Source organism: Piliocolobus tephrosceles, chromosome 2 (genome assembly GCF_002776525.5).
Source record: "Piliocolobus tephrosceles isolate RC106 chromosome 2, ASM277652v3, whole genome shotgun sequence".
Lineage (NCBI taxonomy): Eukaryota > Metazoa > Chordata > Mammalia > Primates > Cercopithecidae > Piliocolobus > Piliocolobus tephrosceles.
The window spans coordinates 15,287,638-15,309,959 of NC_045435.1; the positions used below are offsets into that span (position 1 = coordinate 15,287,638).

The 22,322-nt window shown below is 38.8% G+C and overlaps 1 pseudogene; it reads right to left on the reverse strand.

Moving 5' to 3' along the window:
• On the reverse strand, positions 1–18,614 carry LOC111545158 (annotated as a pseudogene).
• Positions 18,615–22,322: the final 3,708 nt, after the last annotated feature.

Genomic DNA, 22,322 nt, shown 5'->3' on the forward strand with positions numbered 1-22,322 from the left:
TCACACGTTGTGGGTCCTCTTGGTGAGCTGGGGCTCCTCATCCACCAGCTTGGACTTGAGGTGTTCCTGGTAAGCCAGGATGTCTCCAGGCCACTTGGTGATTGTCTGCCTCTCACACACCCAAATTTCCTGTGCAAACTGCTGAATGCGTCTGAAACCATGGCTGACCAGCAGCTACCACCCTCAAACTCATTGATGGCATCTGCCAGGGTGTCGACAGTCTCAATATCCAGGTGATTGGTGGACTTGTCCAGGAAGAGCATGTGGTGGTTCGGCCAGGCCAGCCAGACCAGACACACTTGGTACTTCTGCCCATCTGACCCGTTCCAGATTAGGCTCACCTGTTGGTTCCCAGTGAGACCATGTGACCCAATGATCTTCTTCATTTCTTCCTGATCTCTGGGTAGCACTTCATGTACTCCAAAGGCAAGATATCTAAGTCCAGCTGCTCTTGCAAATGCTGATGGTAATGCCCTGTCTTGACACAAGAGTGTTTTCAGATCATGCCATCTGTGGGTAGTAGCTCTCCAGTTAGCAGCTTCAGAAGAGTTGATTTCCGTGCTCCATTGGGCCTTACCAGAGTCACTCATGTGTCAAGGTCAATTCCAAATTCTAGATTATTGTAGATGCAAGGTCCATCTTTTGTATACTTGAAGCTCACATTTTGCACCATAATGACGCATGGAGGGATCTTGCCATATGGTAGGAAATAAAATGACAGTGTCTTGTCACTCACGATCCTCTCTGTCAGCCCTGATGCCATCATTTTCTGTAGCATCTTCTCCTTGCTCTGGGCCTGCCAGGCCAGCTTACCACTGCCATGGCCAAACATCACAATGTAGCTCTTCATGTGCGCAATCTGATCTTGCTCCCAGTGAAACCTCTTCATCTGGTTCTTCTCCAGCTCTAGCCACAACTTCACATACTGATCATAATTACTCATATAATACTTCAGTTTCTGGTGCATGTGAATGATGTTGGTACAGACACCATTCAGAAAATCCTGGGAATGGGAGACAAGGACCAAGATATTCTTAAAAGTTTTTAGTTCTTCTTCCAACCACATGCAAGTATCTAGGTCCAGATGGTTGATGGGCTCATCCAGGAACAGCATGAAGGGCTAAATAAAGAGGGCTCTGGCAAGGGCAGCCCTCATCCTCCAGCCCCCACTGAAGTCTTTTAGCTTTTTGCGCTGCATGGCAGGTGCAAAACCCAGTCTGTGCAAGATTTGCGAGGCCCTTATCAGCATCCAGCTTCTCCAGGTACTCATAGAGTTCCATGAGCTTCTCACACTCTGCATCTTCACAAACCAGATGCTCTGCCTCTCTCTCCAGCATGGCCTGCTCTGTGTCAACTTCCATCACACACTGCAAGGGTCTTGTCATTAGGGAGCATCTCTCGAGTCAGATGGTAGATGCCGACGTGCTCAGGGATGGGCACTTCATGTTTCCCAGTAGCAGAGAGCAGCATGGACTTTCCAATTCCATTTAAGCCAATGAGGCCATAACAACGGCCTGAATTCAATTCCAGCTTCGTGTCACTGGGCAGCTTTTGACTGTGAAAGGTGAGTGAGAAGTTGATAATGTGAATGTCAGTACTGCTGGGATGAGAGGCCAGGATACCAGCGACAGCTCGAGCAGTAGCTTTCTTCATTTCAAAGTCCTCTAGCTCCTTGGTCAGCAAATCCACTTCTGTGGTGTCTCTGCCACTGGCCTCATTTCTGCCACCTGTGGTTCTGTGACAGCATCTTATGCTCTTCATGTCCTTTTCTGGGCCGCTGTCGAGCTTCGGCAGCCTCCTTTTGGGCTGCCTTCTTCTTTGCCAGATCAGAGGGTATGATGATGACCCACAGGGGTAGGTTACTGTTCTTTCAAGGAGCTGGACCTCGCCACTCGGCCTCTGAGTCCGTGATTTTTTTTATTATTTTAGATATAGATACCCAGAAGTGAAATTCTTATATCATATTTTAATTCTATGTTTAATTTTGTGAGGAACTGCCATACTGTTCACATTTCTTCTTGTATCCCCTGTACGCCAAAATATCTCCTTAGGTCTGGTGTAAACATCTGAATAGAAACAGTGAGGGCAACTGTATTCATTATTTATTGCTGTGTGTCAAATTACCCTCAAAATGTGGCAGCTTAAAACAATAAACATTTATTATCTCAGTTTCTCTGGGTCAGGTCTGGTTTCAGCTTAGCTGGGTGCCATTGACTCAAAGTATCTTGCAATCAAGGTATTAGCAGAGGCCGTAGTCAACCCAAGGCTCAAATGGAGAAGAATCTACTTCCAAACTCACTCATACGTCTAGTTAGGAAGTCTCAGAAGATACGCTCTAAGTTCCCTTAGATGGCCATTGGCACGCACCCACCAGGTTCTCACTGGGGGCTAATCAGAGATGTCAGTTCCTTGACACATGGGCCTTTCCATAGGCCGCTCACAACATGGCAGAGTTTTCTTCGGAGTGAGGACTCCTGGAGAGAAAGAGAGCAGGAGAAAGCTTGAGCAAGGCAGTCGTTTCACAACCTAATCTTGGAATGGCATCCCATTACTTTTCCTGTATCATATTCATCAGAAATGGATCATTAGGTTCAGCAAACACTTGGGGGAGGGTATTATACAAGGATGTGAGTACCAAAAGGCAGAGATCACTGGGGACCATTTCAGAGGCTGCCTACCACAGCAAGAAATGTGTTTTGCTTTTGTATTCATTGCTGTAATCTAGAACAATTAGGATCTAGAAAATAACGGTTTAATAATGAATGAATATTAGTAGGAATGTAACATCTGAGCTTTCACATATTTATATGGTGTTTGAAATCAGAGAAAACATAGTATACCCTAACTTATGATGCTTTTAAAAACTGAAATATATCTTTATCTTTTTTATTATGTTACAGTAAAATTCAGAATCAAATTTAGCAGTAAAATTCAGAATCAAATTTAGCATCTCTCCCAAAAGACATGAAGAAAACAATACCACGTACTGACTCCTTTTGTATATTTCCTGGTATTCTGGTGGAAACTTTGTCATTATATGACATATGGGAATAGATAATATGGTTGAAGATAATGCAGTCTATTTTAAGAATTTTACATCAGTTACTAAAAGGCTTTTATGCTCCATGTTAAGGAAAGCAAAGAATATTACACTAAATATATGCATGCTTTTATGCTTGGATTCTTTTTTTCAAATGTCATATTGATCTTTAGAGGAGACTTTTACATTACATCAGTAATAGTAAGGAAAAAATACATATTTATTAACATAGGCTGCTATATTGGGTACCAAAGGTATATCTAAATATGCCCTTAGCCCCTTAATTTTTTAAAATAGTGTTATTTGATGTTCTTTTCTAAACTAATTACTTCTTATACTCAGAATTTTATAATTGGTGATAATTTATTAGGCTTCCTGAAAGTTGTTAGGTATGTTATACCATGTACTCTCTATAAATATGAAAGATGTATTATTGTATTTATTCAAGAGACATGGGCCCGTTTAAGGAGAAAGCTGAAATGTTTAGCAGCAGTGCATTGGACAATCCCAGAGAAAAAGTTGTATGATACACTGTTCAAATCTTTCCAACAAAAAAGGATATAATTCTTAGCCAGACAAGATCATAAGCTATGATATATGTGTTGTACTATGGATACAAAATGGTAAGTTTCACCTATTAGCCAACTCAGATCAAGTGAAAGTGACAATTTTAAGGAAAATATTCAAAGTATTATGAAACCACTCCCAGGTTTTAGCATACGTATGTAGTTTTCAGTTAGTAATGACTGCCAGGCCAGCGGTGTTGAAAAAGAGAACAGTAGCAAAAGGTTTATTCCTCTTGCTGTATGTTGTATGATAATGACCACAATAAAATAGCATCATATACTTATCTTATACCTCCTAGTTCCTAACACAGTCAATGACGAAAAATATTTTTGAATTTTTTTATCCCAATATTGAGTACTCCCAAATGTTTATTGTACTTAATTTATAATGAAGCAAACTCTAAAATCACCTCTAACTCTAAAAGTTTACTATAGTATGATAGAAACTTGTACCAATGTTAGTTTCAGTAAATAAAAACATTTCTTTTATTTTAGCAATAAAATGATATTATTGTATTTACTTAATAACTTCTCAAATTCTGACTTTGCTACTTATTTTTAAAATAATTCCACAAACACATATGTTTTTTAGCTTCTTTGATATTTCTAACTCAATAAGACTTTTAAAAATCTATTTGTACGTGCCTATGGTCCCAGTTACTTGAGAGGCTGGGGTCTTGGGAGCGCTTGAACTCAGGAGGTTGAGGCTGCAGTGAGCCATGATTGTGCAATGCACTCCAGCCTGGGCAACAGAGCAAGACTCTGTCTCAAAAATAAATAAGTAAATAAAATACTTGATCTCTTATTTCATAAACCATTCCAAAATTTAGAATTCCAAGTATGATAGTTACAATCCAAAAGTATGCTAATTATTACTAAAATTTCTTTAAAATTTCCCAACTTTGCTATAAGAACACATAGATACATCTGTAAGAGTCCAGATTCAATTTGTTCTATTCATAGCAAGTAAGTTTTACCTCTGCTTTCTCAGAGTGTTGATAGTCAATATTTCAATTGAAATACTGTAATTGTTAATTGTTTTAAATTTGAGGGCATTGATTTAAAAGCTGAATCACTCACTTATAAATGATTAAATATTAAAGCCTTAAAATAAAAACATAATTCCTTAAGAAATAATATCATTAAATAAATGGAAAAGTGACATAACCAAGAAAATCCAGATCCCTTATTATTGCTTAAAACTAAAAATGATAAGCATAATTATTGAGCAACAAATAGACTGTCATAGTTCTAAAAAGTCAAGAACTAAGAATCTCAAGCAAAGGTTTTACAGACTCAACAAAGTTTATATGATAATAGTGCAATTCCAAATTGTATAATAAAAATGTTCTTGGTTGCTGTTGATTTACCTACCAAAGTACGATTCCCAGTGTTTGGACGACCAGAGGCAGGATGGCGCACTTCCGGGTTCTTCTTCACCAACTCTTCCCACGCGAAAATGCAGCCGGCGCCCAGGGAGGGTGCAGACCAACTGGGCATGCGCCAGGTGATGTCAATCCGAAGAGACCAAGATTTACCCGGTCGCACCTGCGGAACGCCCCCCGACATGCCCATGGCCCGCCTATTGCGCTCCCACTCCTACAAAAGCCGCTTTTGGCCAGGGTCCCACGCGGCCTTCTCACAGCCCCACTCCTGTCAGGATGTCGGGACTGTGGGAACTCCGTCGGAGAGCTTCACCGGGGGGGACTCTGCCGGCCTTCTTTGCCGGAGGCCAACAGACTTCTCCCCCACACCTTAAGTGACCAAAAATAAACTTGCAGTTTTGCTCCTACACTTGCCTACCCGCTGGTTCTTTTGCACTCGCTCGGCTGGTCTTAGAAAAACAAATCAGTTGGTGCCGAAGACCTGGGAGGAGACCCCTCCTCAGGCCTCTAGGGGTTGAGGAACCTCCTCCTGCTCCCACACCGCAGACAGACCAGGACCTGAGACCCGCTTCCCTCACTCTCATGGCCTCTCTGGGGTAAGTGCCCTTGTCTCCTCTTTACCTCCCTCGGCCAGAAATCCTGTGCAGGTCCGAGGTCCATTTTGAGCCACCAAGTGGCTCGGGAGACCCATTCAGGACGGAGACGTCCGCCTGAAGGTAATCTCCACTTTGGCTTCAAGAGCCTCCAGTCTGTCTCTGCTGGTTCCAAAGGACGCTTTGAAGCCAGGCAGAGATCCACTTCCATTTCCATTGTGTCCATTGTGTCCGTAAAGAGGAAACAAACGGGAAACACCCCAGTCCAAATTTCCAAAGAGCACCCCCTTAGGGTGCCTCCTAACCAATTTAAAAACCTTACAGCTTGAACAAGACCTTAAGAGCAAGCGGTTAATTTTCCTTTCCACTGTGGCGTGATCGACCTCAGCAATTTCTGCCAGCGGCTAGGCAAGTGGTCCGAAATTAATTACATACAAGGCTTTTGGGCCTTAAGCTCTCGTCCCTATACTCCCCGCTCTCTCCACCCCCTCCCTTCCTGCCCAGACTCCTCCTCCTCCCCCCATCCAGACTCCTTCTTCCTCCTCCTTATCTACTAGTAATCCACTCAGTCCCGTGCCTCCTTCGGGGCCCCCAACTGGCTGTCTTGAGTCCCCTATCTCTGCCCACACCCTCCTACAGTGTTAGCGCCTTTGCGAGAGGTGGCTGGGGCAGAAGGGGTAGTCAGAGTACATGTCCCTTTTTCATTGGCCGATCTTTCCAAAATTGAGAAGCATTTAGGTGATTTCTCAGCTAATCCTACCATATACATAAAGGAATTTAGACACCTTTGTCAGGCCTATGACTTAACTTGGCATGACCTCCAGGTTATCCTAACCTCTACCCTAAACTGACTGAGGTTCTAACCCAGTATACCCGGTTAGATCTGGCCTCCCCCACAGGGGCCACCATTTTGGTGTCTTATTTCATTTCTCAATCAGCTGCTGACATTCGTAAAAACTTCAAAAGGTAGAGGATGGTCCTCAGACACCAATACAAGACCTGGTTAAATTAGCCTTTAAGGTCTATAACTCCAGAGAGGAGACGGCAGGCTCGCCTCAAACAGAAGTTACAGCTCCTAGCAGCGGCTTTACAGCCCAGTCGTAACCCCAGGCCAGAGAGCACATACTCCGCAGACTCCAAGGCTACAAAAGGAGCCTGCCTGCTATAAGTGCGGCAAGGCAGGACACTATGCCAACAGGTGTCCGCAAGGTCCCCGAGCCCCATCGCAGCCTTGCTATAAGTGCAAGGCATCAGGACGTTCGGCCAGTGAATGTCCTAACCCTCGTCCACCAGCAACCCCCTGCCCTGCTTGCCAGCAGGGAGAGCACTGGAAGTCTGATTGCCCCACCCTGAGAACAGGTGCTGCGTCTCCACATGACCCCCTTTCCCAGGATCCTGGGAGCTCCTTCCAGCTCCAATATCTGGACGACGACGACAACTGAAGGTGCCGAGACTCGGGGACCCCCATCTCCCTCGCCGAGCTGCAGGTAACTCTCCTGGTAGCGGGTAAGACAATTAATTTTTTAATCGACAGCGAGGCTACCTATTCTGTTTTGCCGTCCTTCTCTGGACCTAGCCTTCCATCCAATATCTCTGTAGTAGGAGTAAGTGGAAAGCCATCCACTCCACAAAAACTCCACTCCTTAATTGCTGCCTGGCCAACAACTACTTTGCGCACTTGTTCTCATTCCCAACTAAAAAGGGCCCCTACCGAAAGCAATCAGTGGAAATCAGTTTGGCTTTCCCCCACTCGCCTCAAACTTACTAAATTTTCTTAACTATCTCATACTCCCCAACCTTGCCAGGACCATCCTTCTGGGTTTTGCCCATATTCCAACAAATGCTTCCATTCCTCATTCCTATACTAATACTGTGCCTTATTTTATTTTTCATCCGTGCGTCCAAATACCAACCATGGGCCCCGACCTTAACGACGCCCCTTAACAGCAGGAAGTAGCCAGACAGACCACAGCGCCCCTTTATCACTATTATCAATAAAAGGTTGGACTGTTTGGACGAACAGAGGCAGGATGGCGCACTTCCGGGTTCTTCTTCACCAACCCTTCCCGCGCGCGCGAAAATGCAGCCGGCGCCCAGGGAGGGTGCAGACCAACTGGGCATGTGCCAGGTGATGTCAATCCGAAGAGACCTAGATTTACCCGGTCGCACCTGTGGAACGCCCCCTGACACGCCCGTGCCCCGCCTATTGCGCTCCCACTCCTACAAAAGCCGCTTTTGGCCAGGGTCCCACGCGGCCTTCTCACAGCCCCACTCCTGTCAGGATGTCGGGACTGTGGGAACTCCATCCGAGAGCCCCACCGGGGGACTCTGCTGGCCTTCTTTGCTGGAGGCCGACAGACTTCTTCCCCACAACTTAGGTTACCAAAATAAACTTGCAGTTTTGCTCCTACCCTTGCCTACCCGCTGGTTCTTTTGCGCTCGCCGGCTGGTCTTAGAAAAACAAATCACCCAGTGCGAATTTTTTTTCAATTTCTCACATCTTTTTCTTGCATACATGGTAGTGACACTCTTTTCATATTGCAGTTATAAATTAGCTTTAAAACCTGGTGAGCTACAGAAGCCCCATCCTTTGGTCATACCATGAATACCCAAGTTTTCTAGAATTGGTTAAGGTAGATCCGTAGTCCCATGACTGACTCTTAAGTACCTTCATGACTAATTTTCCACACAAGGCTTTCTTATTACCAATACTTGGAAAGAAAATGAGAAGTGCCAATTAAGGTAATATTTCTATTGATTAAAAGAACCAACTATTAATGTATCATTTATTTATTAGAAAATAGTTATATTTTATTTTATATCATTTTACAGTTAAAACTTTAAAACACATTGTGATTATAAACTTGGAAGAGGCATTTAATAGAGGTTCTTAAGCTAAATTACATAAAATTTCTAGGCTTGAAGGTATCTGTGAACTTCCTGAAACTGTAAGATATTTTATGTTAATGAACATATTTCTAGTAACATCCAAAGAGAGAGAGAAGGGAAAGACAGAAGTGAAGGATGAATGACTCCAAGGTTAGTAGCCTGAGCAACAAAAAGAATGGAATGTGCCATCAGCTGGGAAGGGATGATTTCAGGTGGAGCCATTGTGGAAGGGCGGGGTCAGATGTTCAGTTTTATGTGGGTTAACTTTGAGATATGTAGCAGATAAACTAATGCCACATGAACTAACCACAGAGAGGCACAAGATGGTAAGAAAAACAGAACTCCAAAAAAATATGTAGTGTTCACATAAGTAATAATACTATTAAGGATATGCTACAAAAATGGTAGGACACCTTTCCTGAATTTTGTGTAAATGTTATTCTAATTTCCCTCTAAGGTACATTTAAAGACCAAGAAATCAGTTTTGCCTTTGAAAGAGAAACCATTTTCTTTCCATATGTGTTTTTTTGTTATACCAATGATACACAGCTATTAAATATGGTTATAAATATTTAACCTATTAATGGTTGTGTTACACATTATAAATAGCTTTATGAGTTCACCAAGCACTGAAAGTGGTATACTGTGGTTCCCCAAGGAACCATGGATAAAGTCACTGCCACGGTGGACGACACTATGTGCATTCACCAGTGACAAATGAGTGCTATGGCAGTTACAGATACTACATTGAGTTTATTTTAGTCAGGAAAGTTGGTGGCAAAGAGAAGATATGGTGTAAACTGATCTTGTCTAACTGATAGCACACTAAGAAAAAAAAATCCTTCTTTTGGAATTAATTTTACTCCACAGTAATGAAATAGTGTATGTTTTTTTTTAATCCTGAAATTAATGTAACAGAATGTGTCAATGGTGTTGGTTATTTAGGACCCCTACATACCACATTTTGAACTTTTCTATTCTTATACATTTCTTTCTTCTTGGTCTACCCTCTTTTTTTTGTTTTGTTTTGTTTTTTTTTAATACTTTTCCCTTTTGGAGAGATTTATCTTGCTTATACTTAGGATCACCGCTAAAGGGTACAATTAATAAGTCATCGCGGCAGACAGCTGTAGCATAACATGCAAAAGGGAAGACAAGCCAACTTGACAGAGGTCCAGGTCTCTAGGCACAAGCTTTGTGGCCTTGGGTTGGATACTTAATTTTCATGAGTCTTGATTGTGTTACACACGTCCATTAATCTCTCTCAGTATCAGTTTTCCCAATTGTAAAATAGAAATAAAACACCAGCCTAGCATTGTAGTGAAATTAAACGAATAAATGTAGAGAGTTGTTTAGTGTAAGCTACTATACTAATATAATTAATATAATACAATATGGTAATAATCACTATTTTCTAATTGAGATAAATATGTGTAAAAGGACTGCCAGCTAATTACATTATTTAGCCCTCAATTATGGACCTCTAGACTGCATATCAGCCTCTGCACTGTGTATTTATGGTACATTATCTGTAATCTTTACAGCAACCTAGAAAAGCAGGCTTTACTTCTCCATTGTACAAGAAACTAAAACCGAAATGCAGATAACTGATGTACGCAAAGTCACGCAAATAGAATGTGGCAAAGACAGAAGTTGGCTCCAGGCCAAGCCTGCCTAATTCCCAAACTTATGCTCAGTCCCTCACCCACAAAGAGCAGCGAGATGACCAGTACACTTGCATGAGCAGCCCACCAGCTCAGTCCTGTGCCCCAGCAAGGTTACAGGAATGTATTGAAACTCACTGTTCTCATCTATAAGATTATGCTACACAATCTTCAGGAACCCAGAAAAGTAAATTCCTAGAATGGGTGGGAATTCTGGAATCTGCACTTTTTTAAAAATGTGGTTTGTTTTTGCAAAGTCAGTTACCTAATTAAATCCTTTGCCATTCTCAGATTATTCTCATGAAAAAATTGACGTCAACACAGAGAAAAAATGTCCTTAGATCTACAAAAGCAAGAGAAAGCTGTCTAGGCTACACAAACTGTTTGCTCTTTCATTCTGTCCGTTATATGCTTTAAACATTCCCCCAAGAAAGTGAACTTATATGCTATCACAAAGACTGCAATGTATTTTTATGTATTTGCATTATCTATGTATGGTATTTTTAAAGAATACTTTATTCGCTATTTTAATAACAAGGAATTATTTTCTAGTTATCATTCCCTCATTTCTACATTAAATATAGATGAATAAACTTGATTTAATGTGTCACTTCTGCACAAAGATATGAACATCCTCTGGAATTTAAAGAAATGAAAAAGAATTTGTGTTTCTTACCTTCGTTATCAGTACAACTGGTCTTAGAGTCAATATACCTGGGTCTCTTTCAGGTGTTTTTAGATTACATCTACTAGATACAAAAATCATCTCATAGTACCTAAAATCTACACTACAAAATTCTTGCCACTTATTTTTATTAATGCAAAGCCATTTATTAGATTTTGTAAAGACACAAGGATAAATTAATTGTAACTCCAGCCCTCAGACGTTCTTTGAAAGCCAGCAGCAATACTTTTGGAAATTAGATGCCATAGTCACAATTCAGGACAACTATGGAGACTCCATGATACATTATTGTATGAGCATTCACAATACATAAAATGAAAGCAGAAAGTTAAAATAAGAAATGTTTCTTGTTTTTGGTTAAAGATGAAAATTAATACTGGATACAAACTAAAACACTAAATAGATAAATCAGTGTAACTCTGATCCCTGCTACATATTTGTAATTTATAAAATTTCTGTTAATTTTGTGACAAAGTTTCAATTTCATAAGAACTCTCACATTAACTAAATTACTATATTTGAAGTAGCAAGAGATTTTGAACTATAAAACATTATGTTGATTGATTGTGATACTCAAAAGTGCTTAACACTTATTTAGCGCTTTACATTCTCAAAGCACTTTACAAACATTAACGAATTAATCATGCCACTGTGATGTCAGGAAGGTGGTAGAATCACCATTCCTGAGATGAAGGAATTAATTAAAGTGGCTTATGGCAATGAAAGATTTTAAAAGTCTAAATATTGAAACCTCAGTAAATACCTAAATGACGAGAGCAGTGACTTGACTATAAGATATAAAGAAAGCAGTGCAAGTTGACACAATATTGCAATACAATCAAAGCCACCTTTCAACAGTGGCACATAGAGTATATAGCCATTGCTGACTACCTATATATCCCTACTAACCTTTGTTATTCTCAAAGAGATATTATAGAATTAATTCTGCTAATATTTTAAAATTATAACAGCTTCATAAATAAAATGCCCTATGAATTAAAACAATTTGTTTATGAATTTGTGATTTTTTATTATTAATCATGTTTTAGAAAAAAATATCAACTACTAGAAACAGTTTTTTAAAATCATTTAAAAAAGAACAATGGTAGCTAAGAAGTCTAAGTTATTTCCAAGGCAGAATTCTTTACTGACAACTTTCTAAAATACTATCAAAAAGTTTATAGATTCTTAAAATAATGCCAATCTAAATTGGTCTTCTGAAATCACAGATATATGTTTTAGAAAAAAATTTAAGTAGATATAGATATAAACACAGACATATGCACAACACATACATATACGGACACATATGTATGTGTGTGTGTGTGGTGTCTATGTGTGTGTGTGTGTGTGTAGACTGGCCTCCAACTATACAGCCACAATCAGAACATTTTCAGGATAAGTTACAATTTGTGTGATTACCTTCTTGATCAAACATTAAATAGTCCTAGCTTTTGAGCTTTGAGTGAGCCCTTAAGCGTCATCTGAATAAACCCCAAGAGAGGCATTTAGGCCATTAGCACCATCACAAAGTATACCCTCTTATCAATTCAGATGCAAAGTTATTTCAAATATTTTCTTTTTTAGTTTCAATTCGTTCCATATTCTAGCCAAATAAAGGAAGAGTTCAGATCTTGAAACCAGAGGAAAATAAAAGAAGTATTAAGAGAATTTGATTATTGTATAACAAGATTAGGAAATCCATCTGAATTCAAACCTTATTCTGAATTTCGGGGCTTTATATTGACCACAGAGTTACTGATATTGCAGTCTTGTGTAGGTTCATAACACTGAAATAAACAGGAGATTGAAGGAAAAGGAAATGCAAACGGACAATATGCAAACATTTGAAAGATATTCTGCCTTATTGGTATTTAAATACATGTAAAATAACGTTACCATAAGATTGACAAAACTTAAGAGAATGCCAAAACTTAGGGATGATAAAGGTGTGAGGAAATAGGCCCTCTCACAGATGTTCTTGAACTGAATTTAATAGAATCATTCTGCTTAGTGATATAAACAAAAAAGCAAACAAACAAAAAGAAAGAAGCTCACGAGGAGACAAATGTTTGTCTTAGGATGTTACTAAAGCATCCTGTGTAATGGAAAAGAAAACAAAAACTAATTATATACCAATAAGGAAATAGTTGAATAAATTATGGTATAACCATATTATCAACACAATTCCATTTTTGAAAAGTGTGTTATATTTGTATATATGTGGATACTTTTGATTAAAATTTTTAAAAATTTCAAATATAGGCACAAAATATTAATTATAGTTGCCTCTGGGGTTTGAGATTTTAAGAATAGGAGTGGGCAGAGAAGCTTTTCACTTTTATTGCTTTAATTATTTTTAAGTCTTAAGTTGTAGGTGGTTTTGGTTTGTTTATTTTATTAAGCAAATAAAAACAGGGAAAACATTTTAAGACTAATATAATTTACATTATGTTCATAAGTTTGTGACTTGATTAACACTTTGGAAATAAACACACTAATTGATATTGCCTTGTATAAATGGCAGAGAAAAAAATCTAATAATCAAGAAGGTGTCATTTGGGATTCTACTGGCCAACTGATAGTTAGCCAACACCTAAAATAAAACTTTTTAGTAAGGTAATAGAGAAACAAATCCCTAATCTATTCATCATATTACCATATTTCCCACATTAACTACATTTCAAAGATCCAACCTGGTTTTATTTTAGTTTCTCACTTCTTGTAGTAATAATTTGTCATTGAATTTTGGAGGTATGTCAATATGATGATGAAGTGCCAGGTTGCCGTGGAGCAAATATACCCCAGAAGACCAACTCGAAAAGATGGATAACGTTGACATGTTCATGCTTCTGTGAATTCCATGTCTATGTCAGCCCTAAATTGCACAAAATTAAGCAACAAAGCTAAGTTTGTCAAAAGTACTTTTTAAAAGTTGTTCATTTATTTCTTAATGACATTGAAAGTTCTGTGCCTTTGATTTTTCAAATGCCAAAAATATGGCCCACTTAATTGATGTATCAATCAATGGCAATATTTGTTTTAAATCTATGTACTGTATTTTAAACATATATACACGTGCATACTACACATCTGATTAGATATAGAGAGGAAAGATGCTAGATAAATAGACAGATGTAGAAAAAAACAGATTCTTGTCACACGACCAGAAAAATTTAGGCACGTGGACATATTGTAGGGGGGGTAGGGCAGGGCTTATTGGGTGACAGGAAACAAGGAAAGAGGGAGTCTCGGCAAAGGGAGACAGCGCCCCGCTGCAGGACTCCCGCCTCACAGATTGATTCCCAGGTCACCACCCAGGAACTGAAGAGGCCAGGCTGCTCCCCACTGCAAACGCCCCGAACTTCTCGAGGCTCCACCCCGTCCTCCCAGTGCGCAGGTGGGCATTATTCAGAGGGAATCAGTCCGAAAAGAGCCAGCGTCAAACCCGGACCTGCAGTCCGGTTTTTCAGCCTTCAGGCTATTTTAGGCTTTAAGGCGGGGTTTCACCGAGGTCTCTTAGCTGTCTCCTGTCTCTATCACGGACGCATAGATACACTGAAGCATACTCATCTGAAATTTTTCAGTTGCTCCTTACTTTAGTTTCCTATATAACAATTGAGTTTTGACATTTAAAACTTTTTTAAATAAAGAAAAATAATTAATGCATACTCAAGTTCTGCTCAATTTTGCCATTTTTTATTCTTAAATTCTAAGAGAAATTCTGAAAAGATCTCTACAAATGTGTTAAGATGCACAGATTTTATTACAATGGAAAATAAATCAATAGATATTCTGAAGAAGAAAAATGAAAAGTGGAAGTTTTTTTATGAAATGCCAGGAGGTTGTGTTTGTGTTAATGAGAAACATTATCTTACCAAAAAATGCTGTTATTCTCATTTCCATTTATATAGGAAATTGATTAATACTTAACTAATTGGCACATGCAAATGGGGATTAACTGAATTCACTTTTCTCCACAACTCAACGACTGTAATTTAGATCCTTACTTAGATTTAAATCTTTTATTATTTTTGAAGGTAATCATCTTCCTGTTGTTAGAAATAAAATATCAAAGCACCATGCTAATTATAGCTCGTGTCTCACAAATTAGCTAATTAACATTACTGAAAAGCAAATGTACAGCGAGCAAAGTTGAAACTCCTGAATTGGAGTCAAGCCTTTATACAATACAGTGGTGAGATACAGGTTATTGAATGCCATTGGGTCAGATATACTTTGGAGCTAATAACTGTAGTCAGATATTTAGTTTTGCTTCAAATAAATAGCTTATTCTGATGTTTCCATGCAATTACGCCTGTGAACTTTTTGCAATTAGCTCTTCTAGATGGAGATGTGAGGTGGGAAATCAGAATGATGCGCGTGGCTAGGAAAAGCCATCTTTTAGTAAAACCTCGAAAGTTCTCAAGGCATGCATGACTTGCTTAGGAAACTATAAAACCAGTTGTGTTCATAATTTTGTGTTTGCTAACTAATATATTTCAATACCTAAGATGCTGGAACAATAATTCTTTAGATTCAGGGCAAAAAAAAAACAACTGTTTAGCAGTTAATTCAGAGGGAGATGGCTAGAAATTCAAAGTTCCTGAGAGATGTGAACCTAATTCATTTGTGGTACCAATTTAACCTATGGTTGGATAGTCACGTAGAATCAGGGCATGTGTGGAGGAGCAGTCCTAAAGTAAGCAGGGATGTGGTCTTCATCAGAAGTATTGGAAACAAGGCTTACCCACGACTATTTGCATATTGAATGTTAATTAAGCAGTTACTATGTGTCAGAGTATGTTACAATCTTACTTTCTTACAATCTTACTTTCTTGCAATCTTTCATACCTGAGAGTATGAAAGACTCTCCCGCTCACTCATAGTGATGACCTCAAAAAGCACACAGAGATACAACAGACAAAACAAATGTGTAAACAGAAAAATAATTAAGTTAATTAAATGTTGGAGTACCTGCAACAAACAAAAACCAGAAGGTTGAAATAACACCAAAGTTAAAAGACAGACAAACTGAAAGATCTAGTCATGGAAGAAACAGAACAAATGTGATTTCAGTCAGATGTTCTAAAATACAGAAGAGCTTCATGTGACCAAGGGGCCGAAAGAAGTTCATTATGCTGAAGTATAGTAAATAGTGAACAAGAGAAAGAACGATATAAAATGAAGGTGTAGAAACAGGAGCAGAGCAAGGTCACATCAGGCCTTGTCAACTTTACTAAAAGGCTGATTTTATTTTAAGTTCAACAGGAAGACGTTGAAAGTCTTTAATTTGGGGAATGATATGAGTCCAGTTTACATTTGGGAAGGTCGGTCATGGGACGAAGTGAGAAAGAGCTTGTGGGACAACAAGAGCATAAGTGGGTAGACCTATGAAGACTGTATTCTATAGTCTTGGTGAAACATGGCAGTGGTCTTATCTCTGGTGGTAACAGTAAAGACAGAGAAGAAAGAATGACTCTAGATGCAAAGTGTATTAGTCCATTCTGCTATAAAACACACACACACACACACCAGAGACAGGGTAAATTCTAAAGAAAAGAGGTTTGATTGACTCACAGTTCTGCATGGCTGGGGAGGCCTCAGGAAACTTACAATCATGGTGGAAGGCAAAGCAGAAGCGGGCACCTTCTTCACAATGAGGCAGGAGAGAGTGAGCATGAGCAGGGGAAATGCCAGATGCTTGTAAAACCATGAGATATCATGAAAACTCACTGACTGTCATGAGAATAGGATGAGGGAACCCACCCCCATGATCCAATCACTTCCCACTGGGTCCCCCCGTGACGCCTGGGATTATGGGGATTACAATACAAGATGAGATTTGGGTGAGTCACAGCCAAACCATATCACAAAGTTAGCAGAAATCACTGATAGAGAATGAATTAAAGGAAGCATCATACATATGTTGCTTGAGCAACTGGGTACATCATAGTGAAACCTGGTAAGAAAGAAAAATCTGCATCTAGTCAGGGAGACAAAGGAGCCTTCAGAGTGAGGAATTAAGGTAGTCATGCCAGCCCAAGAATAAGGCTTAATTTGAAACCCCAAAGGCAAGACCAGAAGCTGAAGTGGCTACAGTTCTCTTTGTCCAGAAATTACACTCAGGGGAAGTGAGAAATGGGGACAGGGCTGAGGAGAGATGGGGGACATCAGTGGAGGCATACATGGGATGTGACTGAACAGGGGAAAAACTGGACATACAAGGCAAAGGGCATATGAGACCACAAGTTCTGGACTGTCACATGGGTCTAGTATATTCCATTCAGAAGAGCACTGTGATGAAGCCCTGACATGTGTCTTAGTTCTCCATAGGCCCAGGCTGTACCTGAAGAGCTCACACTTTAAAGAACAGCTAACCTTTCTGAAATTCTCAAAAGTGTTCCATATTTTTGCTTATGAGAATATTAAGGTCTTGAACAATTTCCATTACTCCAGCTTTGCACAATGTAGTCCTAATGCCACATCTTAATTCTCAGAATCCCTGATGTAGCCCTGTCATAGGCCGAGTGTCTGGATGAATCAGACATTTAGAGTGAGATTAGAGACTCACTCTAAGCACAGAAACCCCAGTCAGGGTCTTACTCTAATCACAGAAAGCCTCAGACATGTTTGTTACACGAACAGTTCATCTCTCACGGTCCTCTTTTTCTCATTTGCAGTCATCTACCCCTTTGTAAGGTGTCCATTCAGCTGCCTCCAATAAATAGCGCCCTGCTCTTTTCTGACATCCAACTGGATGATGCACCACACTCATTTCTCCTTTCTCTGTCCCCTGTAAAAATATATGCATCGGTGTTCATCCCTCTACAGCCGTTCTAGATAATCCAATAAACTAATCTATGTTCAAACTGCTAATGGTTTAAATCAGAGGATGTTAGAAGTGGCCCTCTGGAGAAACATGGCTTAACCAACATGTTAAGGGCTAATTATGGAAATAGCAGCTCCTTGTAGGAAATTGAACTGTAAGTGGAAAGCAAGCCTTTTACATCCTTAAAATTAACCACATAGAAGGTTGTCTCACCCTGCTTTGGGATGAACTTTAGCCTTAAAAGTAAGCTTCCCAAATTACGGAATGCTTGTTTGAAGAAAGACGGTTTGCCCTAAAAACAGAGGAGGGCTTTCAATCATCATGTGAGTACAAAGAAAAAAACATTGTTACTGGAAAAGAAGCGAAGCCTTTGTCTTTGACCCAGTGTCCCACCGAGTGGAAACGTTTGCTTGGAGATTCCATGCACAGGTCAATGTACCACAGAAGCCAAAATCAGTTCTTAAAAACAATAACACTAACCACAAGCCACCCAAGAATCAGAGACACTTTTATACAGCCCAGTTTCTTCCCTTGCAGGCTCATTTTCAAGGCCACATGGGTTGGGGGAAAATTGTGCATCCCTGCTAAAGTGGTTTTTCGTCTATAGTGAATGTGTTTTAGTCTTGACGTATTTTCCCATTGGTAAGGGGGGAAAAAGTCAAGCAAGTTTAAATGTACAAATAAAATTTGCCATCGTCTTCAAAACGTAAGAGAGAATGCTTAAAGAGCAAGCTTTATTTTGGCTATTTGCACTTCAATTCTCCTTACCTAAAAGATGGGAGTGTTGTTCAAAAAGAATAGAAAATAACCTTCCTATAAAAGATCCCAGCATAAAAGATTAAATATGCATCCTACCTTTAACACCTGACTGGTTCCTAGCCAATGCATAGCATTCATTTCTTTCAACTTGACTCCAAGAAGACTTCCCTGACTGCCATAAATCATTTGCTTTTGTTGCATTGTGCCGATGTTGCAGCTTTATTTTCCAGGTGCTCTGTTCGTGATGACTCTCCCCAAATCAATTCCTCAGCCAATCTTCTACTACTTTTATTTATTTTAATACAGTATTATTTTTAAAATGTAATGAATAAATGGGCAAATTAATGAGTAAAAGAATACATGAGGCTGGATGAGACGGCTCATGCCCGTAATCCCAGCAGTTTGGGAGGCCCAAGCAGGAGGATTGCTTGAGGCAAGGAATTCAAGAGCAGCCTGGGCAGTGTAGAAAGACGCATTCTCTACAAAATTTTTAAAAAAGGAAACTTAGCAGGGTGTGGTGGCACTTGCCTGTAGTCCCAGCTATTCAGGTGGCTGAGGCAGCAGGATTGCTTGAGCCAGGGGGTTCAAGGCTGCAGTGAGCCATGATTGTGTCACGCACTCCAGCCTGGGCAACAGAGCAAACACTAATTCAAAAAAAAAAAAGAAGAAGAAGAAAGCATAAATGAATAAATAAATGAACCAAGACCATTAGCTGCTATAAATTCCGATGAAGAGCTGTTTACATAAGTGTTACCCTTTGATTTACAGGCTACCTAATTGAAAATAGAAATAAAACGTAAGAACATAAGAAGAGTGAGTGACAGACTTCCATTTTTTTCAAGATTAGTCACCCAACTAACTTCTCTAAGTACGTATTAGATACTTTGAAAAGGTCTTTCAGACCAGTACAATACCATCTGGTACATTGAACTAGTCATTTATTGAGTAATACCCCGTATATGTAAAATATCATGTAACGTTTACTCTTTTATAATCAGAGAGCAGCTAACGCTCTGGGAAGTAAAGATAGCTTTCAGAACTACAGTCAGCAACAAGCTACATTTCCAGTTTTGCAGATTCATTAGAAAAAACGGATTATCCTTTGTAAAATGTTAATAGTGCCAAATGTACCTGTATGGTTGACACAACCAATGGAGCTTCCAGTGTATTCTTATTTTAATAAAATGCTATTTTTAAGGAGATAACATAAATAATTATCTAATACTTTAAGTGACGTAAACTGCATTTAATAAGTTCTAGAGTATTATTTCATATTATTCTCTTCAAAAGCATTAGCTCACTTAATTCCCACAGCAGACCTAAGATGCTGATACTATCATTATCCCTAACTTACAGATAGGGAAACTGAAGCACAGGGAGAAAAACCAAGCTAATTAAAGCTAGAGCTGAACTTTGACCCCAATTCTATTCCATTTTTGAGTTCAAGCTTACAATCATTAAAATATATTCTTTGTTATATGCATGGTTATATACATTACCACAAGAATGTTAAGTTTACTTATCTGTTTCGTACACCAATGGATCACAGGTGTTTATATCAATGCCTGTCATACACAGTGAGTACTCAATAAGGATTTGTTAAGTGAAAGAATGATAAATAATGAGGAATATCTTGGATCAATACTATATCAATAATCTCATATCAGTTCCGGACTCAATAATGATAAATAATGAGGAATATCTTGGATCAATACTATATCAATAATCTCATATCAGTTCCGGACTCAATTAAGTTAGACGCAAGATAATCACCTGAAACAAAAGAGTGTTAAGTTGCATGGTAGAATTCCTCCTGTCAATCACATGTTTTGATAGTTGCCTCATCATCTATATAGAGTAAAACTTTTTAGAACATTGATGGTAAGTTAATTTATGATCTCTGTCCAGCATTTATGATAAATGTTAGAAAAACAAGATTATTTTTGCTTCTGCTGAACACATAATGATTCTTATGGTAGGCTTAAAATACATATAAATAATCAATTAAGCACAAAATTTGATACACCGCAAATAGCTGTTAAATAGAGAAGGAATTTAATATACTGAACAAGAAGACTCATGAACCTAAGTTCTTTGAGCCAAAATGATACATTTGTTCACATTTCTCTAAATAGTTGTGGTAAAATGTATTGTGCTATGCATATTTTCTCAGCTATCTTTTATTATTTCATATAACCAAACCATTTAAGAAAAAGAGCACACTTTAAATAGCAGAGTTATTAGGCACCAGCAGCCTAAATGGATCTCTAGTTTGTAGATTATGCTCAATTAATCTGCTACTGTTTGTGCAAACACACCTCGTTCTTTCTTGCTTCTGTAACATTTCTCATGCTATTCTCCGGCTTAAAACACCGTTTCTTTTCTTCAGGTATCCAACTGAACTTCAAAACTCAGCTAGCTCAAACATTATTTCTATGAAAACTTTCCCAAGAAAAATATTGAATTAAAAGTGTGGGAGTAATCTAAGAAATAAAATAACCCATCTCCACCAACATGAACGTATGCATAACTTTTCCTTCTACTACTAATTGGTATTGCAGCCTAGACTTACACATCTGAAGAGACAAAATTGTGAGACTGTGATCCAGGCAGTGAGATTCCAAAGTCTAGGTATTTATCCCTAAGCGAAATATATATAGATAGACAGATGATACGCTGAGCACCGTGGCTCATGCCTGTAATCCTAGCACTTTGGAAGGCAGAGGTCAGCGGATCACCTGAGGTCAGGAGTTCGAGACTAGCCTGGCTAACATGGTGAAACCCCACCTCTATTAAAAATACAAAATTAGCTGGGCATGGTGGTGGATGCCTGTAATCCCAGCTGGGACAGGAGAATTGCTTGAACCCAGGAGATGGAGGTTGCAGTGAGCCGAGATCGAGCCATCGCACTCCAGCCTGGGTGACAAGAGCGAAACTTATCTAAAAAAAAAGAAAGAAAAGAAAAAAGATGATATAGATAGATAGAAGATATATAATCACATATACATAAATAAAGGCATTTAAAATAATGAAGACAAGCAAAGAGCTTTCTTGGCCAGGATTTGTCTGTGAAAACTTTATCTAGGCTTCAGCAAGGCCTGGAAGAACATGTCAGATTTGAACAGGAAGAAAGCAGAAGAAAAGACTTTTTAGGCAGGAGGAAAATCATGTAAAAAGTTTCAGAGGGGAAAAAAAAACATAAGCATGGATAAGTACTGATAGGGAAATAGATTACAAAAAGCAAGAGATAAATAAAGAAGTGAAGTTGTTCATTGATGAAAAAATTGCCATGGCAAATAAATGAGTTAGTACTTTTTGAGATAAGCTTTAAGATATACTTAGTTTTTAAGTGTGGGAACACCATGATGAAAGTGATTTTGTTTGTCAGCAACACTTCCTTCTTATCTTTCATCTCCATCTAAACCCTACCTTCTCTTCAATGCAGAAACAAGAACAGTCAGAGGTTATTTGCAGGAATCATTTTGAAGAGAAAAATTTCCAAGCAATCAACTCCAACTAATAAAAAATCTGAATTTAATTATATGAGAAAAAATCAAAACTTGTAAAAAATAAAAATAAATGTTGGAACTGGCACAGAGTAAATGTAGAAAAACTCACTTATGAAAAAAAGGACTTTTTTTTTTTAAGGCAATAAAACTTAGCCAGTACTTATGTGGTGGAAAATCTCAACCTACATCCACTTTGTCAGTATTATGGGGTAGTTTTAATTATCAAGACTCCAGAGACTTTCCTCATGTAAGGAAAATATTACTAGAGATATAGGATATCAACTTTCACCTTATATATTATAATACATAGGGGTTATTTTCATGGGTTTTCACCATGGGGGGAAATACTTTCAAACAAATTACTTTCCAGTTTAGAATATTTTCCTGTATATCAGGAGCC